The sequence below is a fragment of the Terrapene carolina genome, unplaced genomic scaffold (genome assembly GCF_002925995.2).
Source record: "Terrapene carolina triunguis isolate 2854851 unplaced genomic scaffold, T_m_triunguis-2.0 Scaffold85, whole genome shotgun sequence".
Classification (NCBI taxonomy): Eukaryota; Metazoa; Chordata; order Testudines; family Emydidae; genus Terrapene; species Terrapene triunguis.
Genome location: NW_020664436.1, coordinates 29,598,696 through 29,625,520, shown reverse-complemented (window position 1 = coordinate 29,625,520; position 26,825 = coordinate 29,598,696). Strand labels below are relative to the sequence as shown.

General features: G+C 40.9%; 1 protein-coding gene across 1 annotated transcript in view; it reads right to left on the bottom strand.

Moving 5' to 3' along the window:
• Positions 1-26,825, bottom strand: part of PDE10A (phosphodiesterase 10A) — a 548,175-nt gene that overhangs the window by 130,394 nt on the left and 390,956 nt on the right. Inside the window, exon 2 of the mRNA XM_026649717.1 lies at positions 16,465-16,593. The gene's annotated coding sequence lies outside the window, so the exon portion shown is untranslated. The remainder of the gene's footprint in view (positions 1-16,464; positions 16,594-26,825) is intronic.

Genomic DNA, 26,825 nt, shown 5'->3' with positions numbered 1-26,825 from the left:
GGGTGAGCCCCGCTGGGAGGGCATGGAGGAATTTTTGGGGAGGGGGTCTGGAGACACCAGGCAACTCGGGCCAGCAATGTCAGGGGGGGCTTAGGGAGGAAGCTCCACCTCCACCCCAATTCACCTCAGCAGACCACCCCACGTGTGGATCAGTGTCAACATTGCTGCACCGATTTCCGCTCCCAGCAGCCTCTGCCCCCCAGAGACTGTTGCACACGCCTTCCCGCATCCTGAAAACCAGGGAGGGGCAGGTATTGTGTCTATTTTTGTCTAGGCAGGGGGGCACAAGCAAAAATTTTAACTCGAAGGGGGGGCTCAGCTCAAAAAGTTTGAAAACTGCTGCCTTAGACATAGTCTGCGGACCCCCCGGGGTCTGAGGACCACAGGTTGAAAACCACTGATCTAGACTGATATCCTGCATAAAACAGGTCAAAGGATTTCCCTGAATTAAGTTCCTGTTAGATTTAAAGCATATCTTTTTTTAAAAAATCTGATCTTGATTTTAAAATTTCCAGTGATGAAAAATCCACCATAACCCTTGGTACATTGTTTTAATGGTTAACTACCCTCATTGTTAAAAATTTCCAACTTATTTCCAGTCTGAATTTGTCTAGCTTCAACTTCCAGGCTTTGGATCCTGTTACACCTTTGTCTGTTAGACTGAAAACCCTTCTATTATCAAATTTCCATTCTCCATGTAAGTATTTAATTAATTAAATATTAGGGTTGGAAGAGATCTCAGGAGGTCATCTAGTCCAATCCCCTGCTCAAAGCAGGACTAACACCAACTAAATGATCCCAGCCAGGGCTTTGTCAAGCCGGGCCTTAAAAACCTCTAAGGATGGAGATTCCACCACCTCCCTAGGTAACCCATTCCAGTGCTTCACCACCCTCCCAATGAAATAGTGTTTCCTAATATCCAACCTAGACCTCCCCCTCTGCAACTTGAGACCATTGCTTCTTATTCTGTCTTGTTCTGTCTGTTAAGAGATGACTGTGATCATGTCATCTCTTAACCTTCTTTTTGAGAAACTAAACAGATTGAGCTCCTTTCACTACAAGATATGTTTTCAAATCCTTTAAACATTCTAGAGGTCTTCTCCAGTTTATAAAAATCCTTCCTCAATTGTGGGCATTAGAAATGGACACAGTATTCCAATAGTGGCTGCTGTAGTGTGAATACAGTACAAAGGTACAGTACAAAGGTAATATAACCAATTGTACTCCTGCTCCATATTCCCTTGTTTATACATCACAGGATCACCTTACCCTTTTGGCCACAGCATTTCACTGGGAGCTCATGTTCAGCTGATTATCTACCATAAGCCTAAGTCTTTTTCAGAGTCATTGATTCCTAGGATAGAGTCCTCCATCCTGTACGTATGGCCTACATTCTTTGTTCCTAGATCTATAACTTTACACTGGTCATACTGAAAAACATACTGTTTGCTGGCATACAGTTTCTCAAGCAGTCCAGATTGTTCTGTATCAGTGACCTGTCCTTTTCATTTTTTACCACTCCCCCAATCCTTGTGTCATTTGCAAACTTTATCATTAATGATTTTATGTTTTCTTCCAGGTCACTAATTAAAACATTAAATAGTGTAGGGCCAAGAACCAACGCCTGCGGGACTCCACTAGAACGCACTTGCCTGATGATGATTCTTTATTTACGATTACAATTTAAGACTTGTGTTGTTTGCACTGATGTTGTAGCCATGTTGGTCCCAGGATGTGAGAGACACAAGGTGGGTGAGAGAACCTTTTATTGGACCAACTTCTGTTGGTGAGAGAGAGAAGCTTTCGACCTTGACAGAGCTTTTTTTCAGGTCAAGAAGAGCTCTGTGAAGCTCGAAAGCTTGTCTCTTTCACCAACAGAAATTGGTCCAATAAACGATATTACCTTACCCATCTTGCCGCTCTCAGTTTAAGATGTATCAGTAGCCAGTTTTTAATCCATTTACTATGTGCCATGTTGAATGTGCCATATCTTTCTAGTTTCTTAGTCAAAATATTGTGCAGGACCAAGTCAAATGCCTTACAGAAGTTTATTATGTCAACACTTCTACCTTTATCAAGCAAACTTGTAACCTCATCAAAAAAAGATATCAAGTTAGTCTGACAGAATCTATTTTTCATAAACCCATGTTGGTTGGCATTAATTACATCACCCTCCATTAATTCTTTATTAATCAAGTCCTGTATCAGCTGTTACATTATTTTGCCCAGAATCGATGTCAGGTTGACAGGCTTATAATTACCACCACCCTAGGCTTGTGCTTATGCATTATGATACAGTCTTCAGTTACATGATCACATACTATTTTTTCTCATGACATCTGCCTCATTCAGTGCATAGGACAGACAGTGATCATTATATAGGTAGCTATTCAATATATTGTTTTATCCTCATCATTTAATGTGTGGTCCTAGGCTTTATTTACTGGACACCATCCAAATCCTGCATTGCATACAGAATTATTAATTTCCTTGTGGACTCTTCTATGGTGTTCCTCACCATAGCATCCAAGAGCATCAAAAATATTAATGAATTTATCTTCACAACATCCCTCTGAAGTGTGGGAATGATATTATTATCCCATTTTACAGAAGGAAAACTAAGGCATAGAGGAATGAAAGCTAAATTTGTCAAGTATCCACTAGTCTGGAGTGCCCAGGGTGCAATCCCTATGGCCTGATTTTTCAGAGTACTTAGCATTGTATAGCACCTTTATATGTTCAGAGCAGTGGTCCCAAGTTGCAGTTGTGAGTGAGCACTCAGCACTTCTGCAACTCTGACTCCAAAAGTTTCAAATTGCACAACCAGAAAATGAGAATCACAATTAGTGGCCACTTGTGAAAAGTTTGGCTTGGGAAATGCAGGGATAGAATCCAACTCCCCAGGGCAGCATTCAGCACCCTTAACCATGAGACCATCTTTTCTCTTCCTGCAATCCCTTGCCTGAGTCACTACACACCTTCCAACTGCTGCAACAAATGAAGATAACAGCTATAGATAACAGCTCTTTCACTATGCAACCCCAATTCATCCCCTGATAAAAGCATACTAAGGCATAAGAGGATTCAGTGATTGATCGCTGAAGTTAGACAAAGTCAGACTAATTTTTAACAGCAATAGTCATTTACCATAGGAATAATTTACCTAGTGCTATTGTGAAGTCTCCATCATTAGACGTCTTTAAATAAAGAGTGGACGTCTTCATATAAGATATGTTCTAGCTCTGGGGTTCCCAAATTGTGGTGCATGTACTACTGGTGATACCTGAACTTCATGTTCCATCCATTTACTTCATAAAAATTTTTAAGGTGATACATGAACCAGTAAAGTTTGCGAGCCTAGGCTCTAGCTCAACCAGAAGTTAACGGCTTGATGCAGGAAATACTTTGTGAGGTTTTATGGAATCAGTTATGCAAGAGGTCAGACTAGATGATCTTAAATGGAACTTTCTTCCTGACCTTCATACTTATAATGGGGAAGGGAAGGAATGGAGATACGTAAGGAAATAAGGAAGAGGATTAAGGGAAGGAGAGGAGTGAAGAAGGATAGAAAATGAATTATTTCTCTCTCATAATGTCATGTTGGTATATGTGACAATGCTTGGGGCATCTGAAATGCTACTGAGTCGGTTACGTAGTTCAGTAGCCTCACCAGCCACCTTTATTATTTCCAACTAGAAGTAAGCCATTTTATAAAGCAGGGTATGCTCACAACTTTCTTTCTAATCCTACCAGTCTTCATGGTACCTTACATTTAAGAGAAGACTCCCCAGATACTTGTGAAAATTATAAATGGTAGGCTTGGATGATAAACTGTAAAGCTAACAATTACTATCCCAGTGCCGTATTGTAAGTGGAACACTGCCCAAACAATTCACATATTCACTGTTCATTTTTGGCAAGTATTCATGCTTGTTTGTATATCCTGGGGATGTAAGCACAGCAGGGCTGCATCAGGATGAAATAGTATGCTTACAGCATCAACGAAGCATGAATACAGCCTAAATATAAAACATGGAGGTTATTAACATGCTGCCATGTCATTTCCTTTTGCACAGTCTGATGCGGTATCAGAATTGCAGCGAGTTATGGAATATTGCTACTAGAGTAATACTCCCCACTTTTTGACTATATTTACTGCTCTTTCATATACACAGTTTGGAAGTACGTCATTAACCTGCAGAACAAACTAGTATTAGCAACTGGGTGGTTTGAAGCTGTAGAGCTCCCCAAAATAGGCAAACCCTCCATAGGCTCCTTCCTCCTATTTTTACGGGCTGACAGCAAACTGCCAGATTTTTACCACACATATACACTGATACAAGAACGTTCCTGCTAAGTAGAAACATTTGGCAGTTAGCTACCTTTCACACATTAAAAGTCTGTAGACAAATTGCAAATGACACATCTCTATATTGCATCATTTAGTACAAAGTTCTTCCAAATAAAACCTTTAAAAATGTAGGCTGTACAAAAACCCAGAAAGTAAATGAAGGGAAAACAAAATCATACCTTACTTTAAAACCATACACTTTAGTATTCCCTTTGTTGTACCCTTATTATTAACATGCCCACAGCACAGCAGAAAAACAATTCCCTTTTCATACCATACCCACAGGTACTGAGAAATTACCTACTTCCTATTGGTAACAACCCATCAATTACTCTCAAAGACTCGCTTGTGTAGGAAAGGAGATTGGGGTGAAAGGAAGAGATTAATGTAATAGAAGTCAGTGTAGTTTACTCTAAAGTTGAACATTATAATGTGTGGTATTGCAAAAGAAACAATTCCCATTCTATTTTGGACCACAGAAGAATTGTTTTTCACGATGCAGCACTGGACAGATTTGCTTTTAATATAAGCCCTAAAGGACTACTGGACAAATTCTCTCTTCTGTGCAGAAGACAACCTCAGGATTTGGGAATGACTGAGTCTTTTGGTGCAGGTCCCAAAGTTTTATAGCCATTAAAACACAAACTGTCAACATCACATGTCAAGATATTCAAAGTAAATATCCTACAAGACCTATGAGTTTATGAATCTAAATTAAACTCCCAAGTTCTCAAGCAGCATTTTTCTTACTTTGCCTATCTGTAAATTTCTACTATCACTGATGGAAATATTTTTCTGTCAGTTTGTATGTGTATGGCGAAATTGATATTTACTGACATTTACCATTAAAAATCTAATCCTTTCAAGTCTAGGTGTAATGTAGCTGAGTCTGGATGGCATAGTTGCCCCTCCTTCTGGGAGATTACCTCCAGAAGAAGAGGTACATATATATTGGCAGATGAATGGATAGATTCACTGGGGCTGAATATCAGAACTGATTATCATGGCTGAATCCTGTCTGAGTTTCCAGATGGCCCTTGATACCAGTGGGATAGGTAGGCCAAAGTACATTATTCCTGGAGCCAGGGTATCACAAAGGCATTTGACAGAGATCTTGGGATCTGGCTCCCTCTGGAGCAGAACATGTGGCATTTTGTGTTCTCATTCTTTGCAAATAGGTTTATAATTAGGTGATCTCACTTGTCATATGTCCTGTATGATGGTGTCTTTGACTATTCATGGTCATTTGCAAAATGCTTGCTGAGGTGGTCTTCCAGGATATTCTGCAGCCTGGCTGCAGAAACAGAATTAAAGGCACAACTGTAAAATATGCAAAGGAAAGATAGTACAAATAGTAAGAGGCCAATATGGCTCTTTCAGGAGCTCTTTAATTACCTCAAAATCAAAAAAGAATCCTACAGAAAGTGGAAATATGGAAAAATTGATAAGGAGGAGTACAAAAGAACAGCACAAGCATGTAGGGACAAAATCAGAAAGGTAAAGGCACAAAACGAGTTACACCTAGCAAGGAACATAAAAGGCAATAATAGATTCTTTAAACACAGAAGGAGCAAGAGACAGATGAAGGGAAGCATAGGTCTTCTACTTAGCAGTGAAGGAGAGTGAGTACCTGATGATATCAAGAAGGCTGAGGTGTTTAATGCCTATGTTGCTTCAGTCTTCATTAAAAAGCTTAATGGTGACCAGATACTCAACACAATTAATATTTACTGAAAGGGGGAAGGAACACAAGCCAGAATAGAGAAAGAGTAGGTTAAAGCATATTTAGATACGTTAGATGTATTCAAGTAGGCAGGGCCTGATGAAAAAGTCATCCTAGGGCAGCGTTTCTCAAATGCGGCCACTGTGGCCGCATGCAGCCAGCCAACACCCAGGCTTCTGGGTGGTGATTGGGGCAGGCAAAGAAGTGGCTCCTCCCCTGGAGCTGCCAGCAAAGGTTGGGCCCTGCCCCCCTCTGGAGCCACAAACGCCAGAGGAGCAGGCAGCCGATGTGAGTTCCCCACCTTCCTGGGGGCGGTCGGGGGCGGACTTCCGGCTTCAGCCCTGAGGTGGCAAGCTCTGGGCATGTGGTGGTGGGTTCAGGTGCCAGCCACAGGCTCATGACTCCAAACATTGCCCCTGGCCCGCGCTGCCTTCCCCAGTCCTCCATCCATTCCCCCATTGCCCCAGGACCCTGCTGCCTCCCTATCCATCTCCCCATCCAGGACTTAATTTGTCCCCTGGCTTGCTGGGGGTGAGTAAGTCTGCTGTGAAAAGTGATATTTGTATATTTGTTAATATCACTTCTCAGTGCCTCCCAGCTAGCTAGCAGATTTACTAGCTAGCAAATCTAAAAAATAAAGAAACCAAAAAAGCAAAAGAAACAACAACAACAACAAAAGACAAGAACATGCAAAGCACCTTATTTGTGTTTCTATTCCGTTTAGGTTCAGTAAAGAAGAGAGACAACCATACATTATTTTTATTATGGAGTCGGCAAACAAAACCCTACATAAATAAATTACAATGATTTGGACATGTACATGTGCATATTTATTTGTTTTTCCTAAAATTAATTAAGTATTTTAGGAAAAATTGTCAGAGTTGGTGGCTGCACTCTGAGGCCATAAAATAATTTGTTGTGAGAATCCTTATCCTATGCTACTTAAGGAAATAGCTGAAGCAATCTTGGAACCATTAACAATTATCTTCAAGAACTTGTGGGGTCTGAGTAAAGAGCCAGAGGACTGGAGAAGGGCAAACAAAGTACCTATCTTTAAAAACGGGAATTAAGAGGACCTGGAAAATTACAGACCAATCAGCCTAACTTCGATGCCCAGAAAGATACTGGAACAAATTATTACACAATCATTTTGTAAGCACCAGAGGATAATATGGTTATAAGAAATAGCCAATGATGAATTTGTCCAGAATAAATCACACCAAACCAACCTAATTTCCTGCTTTGACAGGGTTACTGGCCTAGTGGATAGGTGGAAAGAAGAACAGGAGTACTTGTGGCACCTTAGAGACTAACAAATTTATTAGAGCATAAGCTTTCGTGGGCTACAGCCCACTTGAAGTAGATGTGATATATCTTGATTTTTGTAAGGCTTTTTTTGACACAGCCCCATATGATATTCTCATAAGCAAACTAGGGAAATGGGGTCGAGATGAAATTACTAGAAGATGAGTATGCAATTTGTTGAAAGGCCATACTCAAAAGAATAGTTATCAGTGGTTTGCTGTCAAACTGGGAGTGGATATCTAGTGGGATCCCACAGAGATCAATGACTTTGAAAATGGAGTGAAGAGTTTGCTTATGAAATCTGAAGATAACACCAAACTGGGAGGGGTTGCAAACACTTTAGAGGACAGGATTAGAATTCAAAAACGACTGACAAATTAGAGAATTGGTCTGAAATCAATAAGATGAAATGTAATTAAAACAAGGACAAAGAACTTCACTTAGGAAGGAAAAATCAAATGCACAACTACAAAATGGGAATAACTGGCTAGATGGCAGTAATGCTGAACAAGATCTGGGGATAATAGTGTATCACAAATTGAACATGTGTCAACAATGTGATGCAGCTGCCAAAAAGGCTGTCATTATGGGGAATATTAACAGGACTGTTAGACATGGGAGGAAATTGTCCTACTCTACTCTGCACTGGTAAGGCCTCAGCTGGACTACTGTGTCCAATCCTGGACACCATAATTTAGGAAAGATGTGGATAAATTGGAGAGTCCAGAAAAGAGCAACAGAAATGATAAAAGGTTTAGAAAATCTGTCCTATGATGAAAGGTTAAAAAAACTAAGCATGTTTAGTCTTGAGACAAGAAGACTGAGGAGGAACCTGATAACAGCCTTCAAATATGGTAAGGGCTGTTATAGAGAGGACAGTGATCAATTGTTCTCCATGTTAGCTGAAGATAAGACAAAAAGCCTGCTTAATATGCAGAAGGGAGATTTAAATTAGATATTAGGAAAAACCTTCTAACTATAAGGGTAGTTAAGCTCTGGAACTAGCTTCCACAGGAGGTTGTGGAATTCTCATCATTGGAAATTTTTAAGAACAGGTTGGACAAACAACTGTCAGGGATAGTCTAGGTTTCCTGTCCTGCTTCAGAGCAGGGGGCTGGACGTGAGGTCCCTTCCAGACCTTCATTTTAATGATTTTATTACGTCTATTTGTAGATACACAGACTTCAGCCAACTTTGCATGCAGTGAAGCCTGAATGCAGTGTCACATATATACAGGAGGCCATACATCCCAGCAATCGGAGGAAGTCTCTTACTGATGTCTGTAGATGAGCTTGTAGCTAATTGACAAGATCCACTATGTTGTCAAAAGTATCTTGAGGTGAATAATCCTTTGCTGTGGTGAAGTCTAGTATTGCCTGTATGAATTCTATCCTCTGGGTAAGCACTGACTTCTCTTTATTGACTCTGAGATCTTGTGAGGTGAAAAGTTGGAGTATCTGGTGATTGTGGAGATTTCCCTTGAATTAACCAATCAATCATCGAGGTATGGAGAAACTTTGATTCCTGGTTTCTAAGGTAAGCCGCCACCACTACAATGCATTTGATGAAGTCCCTTAGCGCTGTTAATAGCTGAGGTAGCACTCTGTCTTGATGATGGAAATTCCTCACATGGAATCTCAAGTATTTCCTGTGAACAGGATGGATTCCTATGTGAAAATAGGTATCTTGGAGGCTGAGAGCTGTGAACCAATCTAGGGAGGGGATTATAAAGGCCAGAGTTATTATCCTGAACTTGAAGCTGCTGATACATGTGTTTAGCCATATTAAGTCCAGAATTAGGTATTAGCCCTCCATTTTCTTCAGTAAATAGCCTTCCTTCTGTATTTTAGAGGCACTCAGACCACTGCTCTGTGGCTTATAAGTGACTCCCCTCTTCATATAACAGGCTGTCATGACAGAGGTCCCTGAAATGAAAGAGGGTAGGGAAGGTCTGGAATTATATAGAATACTCCACCCTCCACAATCTCTAAGACTTAAAGATCTGTAATGATAATGTTCTAGGTACTTCCAAAATAAAATAAATGGTACTCAATAAAATAAGAGGGCAGTGAAAAGATCTTCCTGAAGATGTACACAGCTCCCCACCACCGAGTCAAATTGACTGCCTTGCTGATGGTGTTACAGAGTAAGTCCCTGATGAAGAAGAGGCAGATAGTCTCCATCTCTGATACCTCTTTCTCCTTACAAGAGGTTAAGATGACCTCTGATGAGCGTAATAGCTCTGTTAAGAATAGGGCTATGACTTTCTCCTCTAAGCAGGTGGTTAGACATCTAAAGATCTCAATGGTGCTCAAGAATATTCAAATGAGCATAGAGCCTCATCGGTCTTAATATTAAATAAGTGACAGCCTTCAAACAGAACATCTTTTATTGTTGTCTGTACCTCCGTAGGCGTGCCAGAAAACTGTAACCTTCAGGATCTCCTGAGGCCATGGAACCTCAGAGACAAGAGACTTAAATTCTTCCCTGCTGTGATGATGAAATTTGTCTATGAATTTAGAAGCACTGTCCCAATTCAAATAATCCTATTTTGTGGTCACTTCTAACCCTATCTGTGACACTCTGTACCTCAAAGCAGCACCCTGGAGCCCCCATATTCACCACTGTGATATGATTATGATAGGTTTTGTACAAAGTATGCCTTGTGAGGTATCATTTGAGATGTCATGATCTGTTGAACATTACCATCCTGTTGAATTATGTGCATTACCATTGTATCTGAACTTATGAAATTTTGCTATGTGTGTGTTACTGAAATATATTGAGAGGCTGGGAGATGCCCACAGCTGGCCTTTCGGTGGCAGCAAAGGAGCAACTAACACCTTCATGAGAGATTTACATTAAGCAATGTGTTGATGGCCCATTAAGGAGAATCCGCTCTCTCGGTGAGCTGCTCCTGAAGCACTTAGACAATGGGGATTGCTTAACTCAGCAGGGGACATAGAACATGTGATCCCTGACTCCATGTTTAAGACAATAACTTTCCATGCTCATGGATTGGGATGGTATAAATTGGAGTCTGTGACATCAGCCCAGGGCCCCTCTCCTACTCCTCCTGCTCTGAAGGCAACAAGAACATTTACTAGAAAAGCCCTTGCATTGGAGAGACAGGTCCCAGGCTGAGCACAGAATTAAGCCTGTGTATTAAGAACTGTGGATTGCTTACAACACCTAGTGGGGTGAGAAACTGCTTGATTCAAATCTTACCTAATCTGAAAAAATGTAGAATTTAGACTGCAAATTAATTTTTATTTCTTATGTAACCAACTTTGGCCTCTATGCCTACCACTTATGATTAAGACTAAGATTTTGTCACAGTTATTTTTTACTAAAAGTCATGGACAGGTCACGGGCAATAACCAAATATTCACGGAAGACCATGCATGGAGTGTTTCTGCCCAAAAGTTCAATTTTTCCAGAAAATTAAGAGCACGTAAACCAAAGGGTTATTCACTCAAATTGTTTTGCAACCTTAATGATAGCATTTACTGTCAAGTGTATGCTATAATATACAAAAAATTAATTGCAAGCTGAATTTGTATGGAATGGATCTGCTGTTTAATTGCCTTCCTATGTAGATTAATATTCAAGACACCAGTTACATCATGGCATGCCTCCATCTGTCCACACATTGAGTTTGCAGCTCTTCATGCTTACTTTGAGAGAAACTAGTTAACCTTTCTGCCTAATTTTCTTGGAATTAATTATACACACAGACACAGACACAGACACACACACACACACCAGAATGTTGCAAAATTTCAATTTTAGAGACAATTCCAGGTTTAGGAAAGAAGAGATAAAACTCAGCCAATGTCTAGAAGGCACCACTGGATGTCCTTCACATGCACTTAAATATGAAATGGAGCTGCAGATTATGTTACAAATCATATGTATAAGTATGTGAATCACAGATGTGAAAGATCCTAATGTAACCAAAGCAGGAAGTGTCAATGCTTCAATTTTTCTGCTTTGTGATATATTACAGTGGTTCTTAACCTTTCTGTGCAGCTAGCCTGCACATTCCTAAAATTGATCCTCAAGAATAAATGTTAGAGTGTCTTCTTTCTGTTTGTCTTAGTTCTAGGATAATTTGTTCTCTTCATATTTCTTTTAGTTTGTGTTCCTCTCATTTGTTTTGCATGCCTCAGAATTGTCTGTTATTTTGTTGTGTCTCTGTTCAATATTTTGTTCTGAGTTGTTACTAGATAGATCATTTGCTATGATAAGTGAAGTTATAAGGTCTTTCTTCTCTTTTCCTGAATTGTTGTATTCAGTCTTTTGTGTGTATTTTTTTCATATGCATTTTTCCATTCTCTTTTGGGGGTCTTCTGTTTTCTTCTTTTTAGTGCCAAGGGTAGAAAGGGAAATTTGAGAATGTTGTGAAGGCCAAAACCATAATGGGGTTCAAGAAAGAATTAATTCAAGAAAGTTCATGGGGGATAGGTCCATCAATGGCTATTAGACAAGGTGGTCAGGGATACAACTCAATGCTCTGGGTGTCCCTAGCCTCTGATTGCCAGAAGCTGGGTGTGGATGACAAAGGCTGGATTACTCAATGATTGCCTGTTCTTGTCTTTCTTCTGAAGCACCTGACACTGGCCACTGTCAGAAGATAGGATACTGGTCTAGATGGACCATTAGTCTGACCAAGTATAGCCATTCTTATGAGAAGGAAAAACAGTTGGCGTGCATTACAATGGTGCAAGTCATATTTTGCACACATGACTACAGGCTTCCAAGAACAACCTTAATTTCAAAGAACTGAGCAATTTGGAGTAGTTTTAAAATATAAATATCTGCCTGTTCAACTCCACAGAGCCAAGAATGTGTACAACCACACCTCCCCTGCATAGCAAAGAGAATTTTCAAAGCCCAATAGTGAGCATTTTTTCAACTCTGAGCTGCATATTACTTACATATGGAAGGCAATCCCTTATTTCTGAACTCCTTTCCATTGTGCTCAACAGCATTTGCTTACTGTAGGTATATGGTAAACTCCATAATAGTAAATATGAAAGAATCAACACATGTATGAAAAGGCAATCTAGATGTTCAAGTAATCCTCTAAACTTATATAATAATATTTTTCTATAGCTACTGGGCAGAGATTTAAGTATATACAAAATCTGTCATGTCCAATTATATCTTCATTTTATTGTTGTCAAGATACACTGTAAGATTTCACTCATTCCAAAATTTCATACTTATCAAGCTTTATGCAACTCATTCAGAGTTTGCATTTGCAGCTAAACATCAGAAGAAAAACATACAGTAGTGACTGCTTCTCATTATAATAGCATCCTTAGGATGTATTCAATATGTTAGTTTCTTAAAAGATTATGATTTTTTGCCATTACAGCTAATATATAGCATATGTGGCTTTCTTTCAGAAATAAAAATAGTCTTTTTGGCTTATGTTTATCTAAAACATTTTCCTTTGCAAAGTCCAAAATGGAATAGCTGAAGTATTTTTGTATGTACAATGGTCCATTTAGGGCAATTGCTTCTGAAGCCTTGGCAGGTCCTACTCATAATTTAATCTACAGGATATTTTATTAACAAATATGTATAATTAATAACATTTCTCCTGTTATTTATTAATTGTGGTTTCCTCATCTGTAGACTGGGGAGTGTAATATTTTCCTATCTTACAAGAAGGCTGTGATCATTAATGAATGTTTGTATAACGTTTTGAAAATATAAAAAGTGTTATATAAATGCAAATTAATAATAATTTGAAGGAAATATTTTCTCTTTTCCTTGGTTACAGTTGTTCAGATGTCACCTGACCAGCATGAAGATTGCTGACAGGCATATTTATTTGCCTGATTTTGTAAATAGCTCCAGCCTTTTTCCATCTAATTTTTGCGAAGTCCTGAAATGGCAATATAATGCCACTCAGGCAAATCTGCACCCCTCTCCCCAAACAGTTTGAAAACACACTCATGAGTATACCTAAAATCTGGATTTGGACATTCAATAAATATGCAAAAATATGCTTCCTTATTGGGCCAATGGAAATCACAATTATTGTTTCTGGAACTTTTAATTTTATCTCCTTCAAAATGTTACTTATAAAAAATGTTGTTAGATTTAAGAAAAACCTGGCTCAAAATCAGAGACTTCTAGTTATTTCTCACAAAAATATAGAGAAAATATGTAACAATCTATGCATTGACTTCACGATTCAAGGAAAACCAAGGTTTATTGACCCTAAAGTTGCCAACTGTCTAATCACACAAATCCAAACACCCTTGCCCCGCCCCTGCCCCGTCCCTTCTCACTCCATCCCCCTTCCCTCCGTTGCTTGCTTTCCCCCACCCCAGCAGGGGGTTGTGATATGGGAGGGGGTGTGGGCTCCGGGCTGGGGGTGGGGCCCAGGGTTTCAGAGTGTGGGAGGGGGCTCGGGCTGAGCCTGGGGCAAGAGGTTAGAGTGTAGGAGGGGGGGCAGACTCTGGAAGGGAGTTTGGGTGATGAAAAGGGCTCAGGGCTGGGGCAGGGGGTTGGGGTGTGGGAGGGGATGTGGGGTGCGGGCTCCAGCCGGGCAGTGCTTACCTCAGGCAACTCCCAGAAGCAACCGGCATGTCCTGTGGCTCCTAGGCCAGGCGGCTCCGCGCACTACCACTGCCTGCAGGCACTGCCTCTGTAGCTCCCGTTGGCCATGGTTCCCAGCCAATGGGAGCTGTGGAGCCAGTGCTTGGGGTGGGGGCAGTGTTTGGAGCCTCCCTGATTGCCCCTGTGCCTAGGGGCCGCAGGGACATGCCAGCCGCTTTTGGGAGCCGCACGGAGCCAGCCATCCCCGCTGCTCCACCAACCGGATTTTTGGCCTATTAAAATCTTCCAGATTGCTTTCAATAGCAACCGGGAGATTGAGGCCAATTCCAGGAGACTTCTGGCCAATCCGGGAGGGTTGGCAACCCTAATTGACCCTCAAGGTCAATATTTACCTTGTCTTTGTTAACTGGTTGTCTCAATACAACTTGAAGCTTACTTCCACAGAAGTCACCATTATTATAATTTTTTCATATCACACCCAAGTGTGTGAACAAGCATCATAAGATAATGGCAGTAGAAAAATTCTAGGCAAACCAAAATAACTTACACTTTAAACTGCCATGTTCTCTGAACTGAAACACTATCCAAAACTTTATGTCACATTTGAGCACTCATATTCTTAGCTCACACCATAACCTACATTTCACACTGAAGATCATTCCCTGTACATATCCTGGCCTGTTGTAGCAAATCATCCTTTGCACAGGGTGGCAAGCCACTATTGTGATCTAAAATAATGATTTTCCTGGTAGCAGCAAAGTATTTACTAATTTGTAAGAAGTCTGACTCAAATTAGTCCATTAGTGGTTACTAGGCTATTCTGCACCCCATCCCCCAAAGCTCTCCCTACAGATATAGTACACACTTATGGTTCTATTGGGTATCACAGTTCCCATGAGTATCAGTCAAAATAAAAAAACCCAAACCTTTAGCTTGACACACAAACTTGATACACAACAGCATTTTTCTGTATGTGTAGATAGATTATAAATATAAATACTATGTTGTGTATCTATTATGGTTGCACTATACCTAAAACAAAAAACACAAAAGTAAATGAATGAACAACGAAGGCACCTAATAGTACATACCCACCACTCCTTCTCATTAACACTGGCATCTCACCACTAGAACAATCACTATACACCAAAGAAAATATACTGCATCTTAACTCTGCACACAGAATAAGGCCATCCATGCAGTACCACCTTTCACAAACTCTTTAGCACCATGACCATAAACAGACCAGATTCACCCACTACTATCCTTTCTGCATTGTTTTAGAAAATCATATTCACCCGTATGTGGGAAAGTGGCAATATTCCATATATTTAAAATGGAGAATATTATTCGAACTAGTATTTTTAAAAAACAAAACAAAACAAAAACAAAAACTATTTATTGCTGCATATAACAAGCAAAATCAGGCTTTCCCCCCAACCTACTGTACCGCAACCTTGTGTACAATTTGCTACTGTGATCCAGAACTTTACTAGAATTACTTCTTTCCAAGTATCTCCTTCGCATTGACTCTCTGATGTCTGGATGATGTTTTCCCCCCGATGAATTTATTCACATTTTTCCAGAAAAAATATCATTGTTATTGCCTGTCAATATTTTTTCCTGGTAATTTTTATTCTCTTCATTCCTCAGTGTTTGTAACAATTTGGTTTAATTTCATCTGCAGACCTAGGTTCCAATGTTGCAAACTACTGAAAAAGCAAGGACCTTTCAACTCACAGCTCCACTAAGTTCAAAAGGGTTCCAGGTATCTAGTCACGTACAACAGCTTGTAGGACTGAGGCATTAGTTAACAAGTTGGTTATCAACAAGTCCAGGTCATTAAAAGGAGAAGAGCTCCGTGTAGCTCTAAGTCTGTCTCTTTCGCAATAGAAGTTGATCCAATAAAAGATATTACCTCACCCACCTTGTCTCTCTAATGTTAAGTATAAATTAAGCCTAATACTGATCCTGCAGCAGTGCAATACATCTCCCCATAATTCAACACATTGCTTTTTATCATTACCCTTTGCTTACAATCCATGTGTCACTGCTCATATCCAAACCCTTTTTAATTCATGTTGCATGTAGGAATTTGCGAGGTAACGTACCAACTATTTTACTGAAGGCTACATATTATGTGTTGCATAACCTTCTTTCAGTATTTTAGCAATTTTAGAGGCAAGAAACCAAATTATGTTCTCAATAAACTTGCACTGATGTAACGAAGATTAATGCTTGGCCCAAATGTTCATATTTATTCATTTTCAGTTACAAATATTGGACTAAACTTCCACAAATGAATACCAGTACATTCAACCAGAAATAGCTAAAGGCTAGAAACATAAGGAATTCTTAGTCTTTTTTTTTTACTTTATTAAAAATTGTGCAACCTTGACATGTAAGCTACAAAATACAAGTTTTAAAAAATGAAGCTGGTTCCTTTATAAAACCAATCTCCAATCTGTTTAACATTAATGTTTAATCACAATTAATAAGATTTTACCTTCCTGTCTGTTGTTTTTTCTCTTCAGCCATTTTTCCACTGTCTCAGCACTTACACTTTCTGACACAAATTCATCCAGTACCTGGGGGTGAAGAGAAAGATAGGCCTTCACTTTTTCATCTGTCAAACCTGCAAAAGAGCAAAAGAGAATATTAACTGATTATATTATCATCACATTATTCCTTATAGTAATGCTTAGAGAACCCAGTCTGGATCAGGGCTCCCAATTGTGCCAGGGTCTGTAAAAATACAAATGTACACATGGTTCCTGATCTGAAGCTAGGGTTGCCAACTTTCTACTCACACAGAATCAAACACCTTCGTCCCGCCCCCTGCCCTGCCCCTCTGCCGAGGCCCCGCCCATGTCCTGTCCCTTCTCCGAGGCCCAGCCCCTGCTCACTCCATTCCCCCCCTCCCCCATCGCTCGCTCTCCCCACCCTCACTCACTCGCTCATTTTCACCAGGAGGGTATCAGGGGTGCAGGCTCTGGACAGCACTTACCTCAAGCAGCTCCTGGAAGCAGCTGGCAGGTCCCCCTCCAGCTCCTATGCAGAGTAGCAGAGGTGCAATCAGGCAGCTCTGCGCACTGCCCCATCTGCAGGCGCCGCCGCCACAGTTCCCGGCCAATGGGAGCTGTGGGGGCGGTACTTGGGGTGGGGGCAGCGTGCAGAGCCCCCTGGCTACCCCTACACATAGGAACCAGAGAGGAGACATGCCAGATGCTTCCCCGGAGCTGCGTGGCATGGAGGCTAGCAGGGAGCCTGCCAGCCCCGCTGCACAGCGTCGCCAACCAGACAGTCAACGGCCCGGTCAGCGGTGCTGACCCAAGCCTCCAGGATCCCTTTTTGACCGGGTGTTTTGGTCAAAAACTGGACACCTGGTCACCCTACCTGAAGCGTTTAAAATCTAAGGGTACGTCTATACCCAGCCGCTAGTTCGGCGGCAAGCAATCGAACTTCTGGGTTTGACTTATCGCGTCTTGTCTGGACGAGATAAGTCGAACCTGGAAGTGCTCGCCGTCGACTGCGGTACTCCTGCTCGGCGAGAGGAGTACCGCGGAGTCGACGGGGGAGCCTGCCTGCCGCGTCTGGACCGAGGTAAGTTCGAACTAAGGTACTTCGAACTTCAGCTACGTTATTCACGTAGCTGAAGTTGCGTACCTTAGTTCGAATTGGGGGGTTAGTGTAGACCAGGCCTAAGACAGGAAATGACATGCAAAGAGTGGGAAAAGGGGAAATGGATTCATTCATGGAATATATTCCCACTGTAAGAACAACACACAAAGGCTGTTACGGGTGTTGTGGGACAAAAGTATAGGCAGGAAATCAAGGCTGGAATCCCTGGTGCAGTGATAGGAGACATGTAGGCAGGTTTGAAGGGAAATGGGAAGGCAGTGGAGAAATTTCAGGGGCAGTATGATCTAAGCAAGAGGATCTTAGCAGATGCATTTTGTTGGATTGGAGAGAGGGGATGTGAGAGGAGGAAACTACAGTAGGTGGGGCATAAAGGCCTAAATGGGATTTTTTGAAGCAAGGACAGAGATTTTAGAGACATTATAGAGGAACAACCAGCAACCTTTGGACACAGCCAGGGGGTGTAGGGTAAAGAAGAGTAAGGAGTCAAAGATCACCACTGGGTTACAGGCCTGAATGACAGGATGGCTGGTGATAGCATCATCAGTGACACAGAAAGGGAGAGTAGGGATGGTTTTGAATGACAAATCAAGAGTTCAGTTTTGGCCAGGCTGAATGTAAGCTAACAGTGAGACATTCAGGATGATTTAATTGGAGAGACAGGCTGAGATGTGGGGTTGGATGGAGGAAGGTGGTCAGGGGTAAACCTGTCTCATATACACTGCCAAACTCAGTGTCATCACTTAAACAGCAACAAGAGCAATAACTACAATAAAATGTAACATCAAAATTAGGTGGGAACTTAAAAAGGAAAAAAGTTACAGATGTAGCTTTAGAAGCAGAAGCAATATTCTAACTAACAGGCAACCATTATTTTAGAAATTCAGTTATCATGCTATGATTATACTGAAGGGTAAATTTCTTTACACCTAACAACAGGAAACCAGTGGTATGTATTTTAGAAAATACAGGACAACCAAAAGGCCAAATCAGAAAGTCTATGATATGTGAAATTCCGGATATCACAAACCTACTGCACTATTCAAAAGTCCACTTAATGTAACTACTCACTTCAGGGATGTGCAAGTGAAACGAAGCTAAAATTTTTCAAGGGAGAATAGGAAACAAATGTAACTGCCTTGAGAGAGATACATGTTTTCGCAAACAGAAGGCATACTGAATGCAGAAGTGTTAATTAGTTCTGCTGGGGACTGAAGTAACAACTGCAGTAACTCCTTAACTACTGCTTCTCCTCCAGAGTTGTGTGTACATAAACATATTTTCAGTGCAACTGTGAATTAACAACAGAGTTAGCACAAGTAACGAAAAAGCAGATCAGCATTAGACAAACGTGAAACTCTCCTCAAACAGTATTAAGTTCGTTTTGAGAATGCCGACACAATACCGAAACACTGATGCTTCTTTTCATATTTCTTGCTTAGTACAGTGTTAGAATGCACTGAAAAATATCTTCAGTCAGTGAGATTATAAATTGTAATATTCTATAGCAATTTTAAAAATATTATAGCTAGTGTCTTTCAGAATGAAAATATTTGGCAAGTAATATCAAAATACAAAAACAAACACAGCATTGACATAATTTTGTACTGTCCAGATTCACTAACACTGAATGTTGGAGCTACAACACACCAACACTAGATCAGCCACATCAGGCCACTAGTACCACATTGACTACAGATCATACCACTAGTACCAAATTAGTGCAAAATCTCAGTCCACCTAATCCAATAGCAATCAGTACTTGATGCAGCAGGCAATAGTTTCAAAATACCAACAGTCCATGTTTGCACAATTTAAGTTAGACCACTTAGCGAGGTGCTTGATTTTCATTAGTGATGAGCAGTTGGAACTCTCATTTAAGTCAATGAGAGCAGCAAATGCTCAGCAACTCAAATTCAGGTTACTTCTTTGGATGCCTAACCTTAGGCACCATATTTTAAATGTATACCATAATGCATCTACCATAATCCAGATGTGTATGCTCTGCATGGATTAAAAACTCTTTCAACTGATGTAGATAATCAGCTCATGTCCTCAAGAATTAGATTTGATTACCTATATATAATTTTTGTAACCGGCTGCACAAAGAAATACATAATAATATTTTGGCATATAAAGTCCTGGTATTCTTATAGGACAACATGTTTTAATTTGATAATATATTTATAGTAATGATGTATAACAAACCTTTTGGAGATTCAGTTCAGTTAAGCATCAGAAAGTTGTTTGAACTTAGCCAAAGCTCTCCGGTCTAAAAATATGACTCTTAACTCATTAGTACAGTCTGTGTCACAAAATGCCTGCTATTTCCGGGTTATATGCAGATTGCAACTACAGAAAAAATAGCATTTTGCAGTACTCCTGCTTCTGACCAAAACTAGAAATTGGGAGGCATGTAAAAAATAAAAAAATAAAATAACTCCTACAAGGTTTGATTTGAATTTTAAGTGAAAGTTCAGGTCTCCTCTCATTTATCTGAACTAGTCAGCTAACTCTTAAATTTACATTGCAACGTAATGTTAAAAAATTATTAACTATGGCTCAATCTTGTAAATCATTACTTATGAGTAAAGCCCTACTTAACTTGAGATATTGCGGAAATTGCAGATTCTGCAATATTAGGTTTCCACCACAGTTTTGACAGTGGGAGCCCCCGCTCTGAGCCCCAGGCAGCTGACAGCAGAAAATCGCAGAAAAGTAATAATGGACTTTATTATTGCCACAAATAATAAAGTCCATTATTACTGATCTGCTATTTTCCATGGTTTATCCACAACTCAGCCACAATTTTTTTTGACAATCATCCTGCAATTCAAGTAGGACCTTACTTATGAATATAGTCCTTATTCCTTACCTTCCAAGAAAATGTACATGTGCTTTAAACTTTTATAGGATCAAGCCCTATGTTAACACTTGCCATCATTCAGTAAAATGTCCACATGAACTAAGAGCTTACATCTACATTCCATAGATTTAACTATAACTTCAAAACTAATTTTGTCCCAAATGTCTTGCAACTTCAGCTACCCTGTGCTGAGGCTTCTGTTTTAACCTCATGGGGACACATGAGTCTTTCAGTCAATAGGAGAATTCCAGCAGTAATCCAAAAGGAGCACACCTGCATTTGGCTAAGCTGTACATGTCCAGACTTGGCCTCTTTTGTGTGTGTGTGTCAGACAATTAGAATAAATAGAATAGAATTTAGAACCTATAATTGCAGATAAACCTCTCTTTAAATGTGGCAAAGCCTTAATTATCAGTGCTCTTAAAATATCCTTTTCTGTAATACAAAAATATGTATTTTTACATTAAAAATATTTTTTCAATTTCTCTCCAACTCCACCCAAACTTACAGCATATGTAAATTAAATGAACTTCATTCACCTATATGAATTAGAATTTACACTTGCAGATCTTTTGGAAGATACCCTGAATGAAATCTTAAATCTCACTGACTTCAGTGGAGCCAGGATTTCATCCATGTTGTTAGCAATTCTGGCAAGGAACATTTTTAAACTATGTAAACAGCATTTTACAGAAAACATCTCTCCAGAACTTTGTTTCTATTTGATGAGCTCACAAAGCTTAACAGACCAGTTTCCTCCAAGGACATGCATTGGTTCTTCTGGCAGAAAATAATGAGCATTCTCATTTCCTGAAAACAATTCTATCCTCCAACAATGCAGGGATAGTATCAAGAGGGACTATCACTCAGGAGACCTGAACTTGGGCCACTAGCTTACTATACACAAAGCCAGAGCACACAGAAAGGTTTGGAACAACTGATTCTTCTGGGAATTAAAAGGAAAACTTGCATCTCAGTTGACCATTCAATGGTTCCCTATACGCATTAGACTTTGCCTTGCTGATTCATACATAACCTGTTGAATGAATTAAAAAAAAAAAAAAAACCACCACAATGCATCTTTCTTCCAACTCCCATTTTTCCTCTTTTTAGGTGATGACCCTATATTCTGGTGCTGACATCCCTTGTTGCAGTCTGCTAATCCCGTTACATACATGTTAACGATTTGTTCTGGTTTTGTGATTAAACAACGACAATTATAATAAAACTAAAACACAAAAAGGACACACGTATCAGATAAGCACTTTCTTTCCCTCAGAACAAACTGCAAGCAGGGAAACTCTGCAGGGTCTACCCTCTGCTTGTGCTAGGTCAGCAGCTACTAACATCCTGACCAGCACATTTGTTTAGGTTCTCTTTGTGGTGCTCACTTAGAAATGTTCCCTTAGGCCATGCCATCCAATTCATAAAGTTAATTCATATGTGGGGAAACCATCAATCAGAAGGACTTTTATTTTCCCCTGGCTATTGCTGTCCTAATAGTCACCACATCACAACATCACGGTTGTATAAATGACAACTTTCACGTGAGTTTTACACACTGTTGTGCACTATGTGTCATTCAGGTTAGCTTGTTTATTCTATGGTCAGGAAGAGATTAACATTTTTGGAACCCTGTAAAACGAAGAAGGGAGAGAGGAAATAGCATGGTTTTTACTAAGACAATGCCCTGATCCGCAACAGTGGTATTTATCACTGACGAGGGATAACCTCTGTTGGAATTGGTTTATCCAGTAGCGTTCGGGCAATATCCATCAGGGAAGAGGGAAAGAAAAGGGATAAAAAGATGATTTTTCATAGTATTTTTCTACTTTGATTTGACATGGTTAGGGTGTTAGTTGTGGCCTACTCATATAGTGACTATAAAGATTTGGATATTGTGTCCAGTGCAGTTAGGTGTACAGTTAAGGTATGATCTGTTCCCTAATCTGGCACCAATGTCTACACAGTCTATAAGGATAGATTTTTTTTTTTTAATTTAATTTCCTGGCCTTGAATGGAACAGGCAAAGGGGCAACATTTTTATTCTTGGCACAAGGCAACAGAAACCACTGAATTTAACATTACAATTCTCTTTATATTAAGGCAGAATTAGGGATGAAGTCTTTCCTCCTCTTCTTCCTATTTTTTTAACTAATTATAGAAAATCGGAACATACATGTTTTTCTAGTATTACTATTTAATGACAGAGTTTAGTTTTCTAAGCACAAAAGTTGGAGCCAAGAATCCGAGTGTTAAGTCTGCCTCTGCAATTTTCTTTTTCTTTGGCCTTAGGCCTGTCACTTAAAGTGCAAAACTTCAGTTTCCTCATCTGAAAAGCAGAGAGAAATCTTACAAAGTTATTGTGATGATTAGAAAAGTTAGTGAATTAAAGCACTTTAAAGATGAATAGCACTGAAAGTACATGCTGTAACGGCTAAGCGTTAATATTATCCTTTATTTCTGATTCCATCATTCTACTGGCACTAGAACATTGGGGCCAACGGCATAACTAGAACTTGGATTCTGTTGCTAGTAGTTGTACGACTCTCTACTTTAAAAAAAAAAGAAAGTATGGTATGAACTGTAGTATTGAATCATAGAATCATAGAATATCAGGGTTGGAAGGGACCTCAGGAGGTCATCTAATCCAACCCCTTGCTCAAAGCAGGACCAATTCCCAACTAAATCATCCCAGCCAGGGCTTTGTCAAGCCTGACCTTAAAAACCTCTAAGGAAGGAGATTCCACCACCTCCCTAGGTAACCCTTTCCAGTGCTTCACCACCCTCCTAGTGAAAAAGTTTTTCCTAATATCCAACCTAAACCTCCCCAACTGCAACTTGAGACCATTACTCCTTGTTCTGTCATCAGGTACCACTGAGAACAGTCTAGATCCATCCTCTTTGGAACCCCCTTTCAGGTAGTTGAAAGCAGCTATCAAATCCCCCCTCATTCTTCTCTTCTGCAGACTAAACAATCCCAGTTCCCTCAGCCTCTCCTCATAAGTCATGTGCTCCAGCCCCCTAATCAGTTTTGTTGCCCTCCGCTGGACTCTTTCCAATTTTTCCACATCTTTCTTGTAGTGTCGGGCCCAAAACTGGACACAGTACTCCAGATGAGGCCTCACCAATGTCGAATAGAGGGGAACGATCACATCCCTCGATCTGCTGGCAATGCCCCTACTTATACAGCCCAAAATGCCGTTAGCCTTCTTGGCAACAAGGGCACACTGTTGACTCACATCCAGCTTCTCATCCACTGTAACCCCTAGGTCCTTTTCTGTAGAACTGCTTCCTAGCCATTCGGTCCCTAGTCTGTAAATGTGCATGGGATTCTTCCGTCCTAAGTGCAGGACTCTGCACTTGTCCTTGTTGAACCTCATCAGGTTTCTTTTGGCCCAATCCTCTAATTTGTCTAGATCCCTCTGTATCCTACCCCTACCCTCCAGTGTATCTACCACTCCTCCCAGTTTAGTGTCATCTGCAAACTTGCTGAGAGTGCAGTCCATGCCATCCTCCAGATCATTAATGAAGATATTGAACAAAACCGGCCCCAAGACCGACCCCTGGGGCACTCCACTTGAAACCAGCTGCCAACTAGACATGGAGCCGTTGATCACTACCCATTGAGCCCGACGATCTAGCCAGCTTTCTATCCACCTTATAGTCCATTCATCCAGCCCATACTTCTTTAACTTGCTGGCAAGAATACTGTGGGAGACTGTATCAAAAGCTTTGCTAAAGTCAAGGAATAACACGACCACTGCTTTCCCCTCATTCACAGAGTCAGTTATCTCCTCATAGAAGGCAATTAGGTTAGTCAGGCATGACTTGCCCTTGGTGAATCCATGCTGACTGTTCCTGATCACTTTCCTCTCCTCTAAGTGCTTCAGAATTGATTCCTTGAGGACCTGCTCCATGATTTTTCCAGGGACTGAGGTGAGGCTGACTGGCCTGTAGTTCCCCGTATCCTCCTTCTTCCCTTTTTTAAAGATGGGCACTACATTAGCCTTTTTCCAGTCATCTGGGACCTCCCCCGATCGCCATGAGTTTTCAAAGATAATGGCCAATGGCTCTGCAATCACATCCGCCAACTCCTTTAGCACCCTCAGATGCAGCGCATCCGGCCCCATGGACCTGTGCTCATCCAGTTTTTCTAAATCGTCCCGAACCACTTCTTTCTCCACAGAGGGCTGGTCACCTTCTCCCCATACTGTGCTGCCCAGTGCAGCAGTCTGGGAGCTGACCTTGTTCGTGAAGACAGAGGCAAAAAAATCATTGAGTACATTAGCTTTTTCCACATCCTCTGTTACTAGGTCGCCTCCCTCATTCAGTAAGGGGCCCACACTTTCCTTGACTTTCTTCTTGTTGCTAACATACCTGAAGAAACCCTTCTTGTTACTCTTAACATCTCTTGCTAGCTGCAACTCCAAGTGTGATTTGGCCTTCCTGATTTCACTCCTGCATGCCTGAGCAATATTTTTATACTCCTCCCTGGTCATTTGTCCAATCTTCCACTTCTTGTAAGCTTCTTTTCTGCGTTTAAGGTCAGCAAGGATTTCACTGTTAAGCCAAGCTGGTCGCCTGCCATATTTACTGTTCTTTCTACACATTGGGATGTTTTTTTTCCTGTAACCTCAATAAGGATTCTTTAAAATACAGCCAGCTCTCCTGGACTCCTTTCCCCCTCACGTTATTCTCCCAGGGGATCTTGCCCATCAGTTCCCTGAGGGAGTCAAAGTCTGCTTTTCTGAAGTCCAGGGTCCGTATTCTGCTGCTCTCCTTTCTTCCTTGTGTCAGGATCCTGAACTTGACCATCTCATGGTCACTGCCTCCCAGCTTCCCATCCACTTTTGCTTGCCCTACTAATTCTTCCCGGTTTGTGAGCAGCAGGTCCAGAAGAGCTCTGCCCCTAGTTGGTTCCTCCAGCACTTGCACCAGGAAATTGTCCCCTACACTTTCCAAAAACTTCCTGGATTGTCTGTGCACCGCTGTATTGCTCTCCTAGCAGATATCAGGGTGATTAAAGTCTCCCATGAGAACCAGGGCCTGCAATCTAGTAACTTCTGCTAGTTGCCGGAAGAAAGCCTCGTCCACCTCATCCCCCTGGTCTGGTGGTCTATAGCAGACTCCCACCACAACATCACCCTTGTTGCTCACACTTCTAAACTTAATCCAGAGACTCTCAGGTTTTTCTGCAGTTTCATACCGGAGCTCTGAGCAGTCATACTCCTCTCTTACATACAATGCAACTCCCCCACCTTTTCTGCCCTGCCTGTCCTTCCTGAACAGTTTATATCCACCCATGACAGTACTCCAGTCATGTGAGTTATCCCACCAAGTCTGTGTTATTCCAATGACATCATAGTTCCTTGACTGTGCCAGGACTTCCAGTTCTCCCTGCTTGTTTCCCAGGCTTCTTGCATTTGTGTAGAGGCACTTTAGATAACTCACTGATTGTCCCACTTTCTCAGTCTGAAACAGGAGTCCTCCCCTCTTGCACTCTCCTGCTTGTACTTCCTCCCGGTATCCCATTTCTCCACTTACCTCTAGGGCTTTGGTCTCCTTCCCCTGGTGAACCTAGTTTAAAGCCCTCCTCACTAGGTTAAATTAAGGGAGATATCCTATCTCCTAGAACTGGAAGGGACCTTGAAAGTCCAGCCCCCTGCCTTCACTAGCAGGACCAAGTACTGATTTTGCCCCAGATCCCTAAGTGGCCTCCTCAAGGATTGAACTCACAACTCTGGGTTTAGCAGGCCAATGCTCAAACCACTGAGCTATCCCTCCCCCCAGTGAAAGTTTGGTTTGCAAAAGATTGTCTGAGAACCTCCACTTCTTCACATAAAATCCCGAACATTTTATTAGCTCCCACTTTTCATTTGCAGTGACTACAAAGCAAACCCCCAAATGGATTTTTGAACTCACTGCTCAAAACTGGATTCTGTTTCATCTAGTATCCAGTGTTAGTAAATAATCAAGAGCTTCACTAAACCAAACAGCAAATCCATAACAGAGTACATGCTATTGGCTTTAATGAGAAAGATTTATACGATCTGAAGAGAAACCAGAGCCTGCACAAGAGAAATGAAGTGGACTTCTTGTAGCAATTGGGAGTACTACACAAGTGGAATATGTCCACAGAATCAGTTTCACTGCAACTCAAGTAAGTCTCCTATTCACTATAACCCTTTTCAAAAGGGCAGTCCCTCACAGAGTTTAAATAATTAATAAGATTTGATACAATGAATGTGAGCAAATGCTTCAGTCACAGTGAGCTCAGCAATAGTTCACTCACAGCCTAGGAAATTCTTATTGAGAGAGGAATGTTGGCCATAACACTGGAGCTATCTTTATACTTTTTT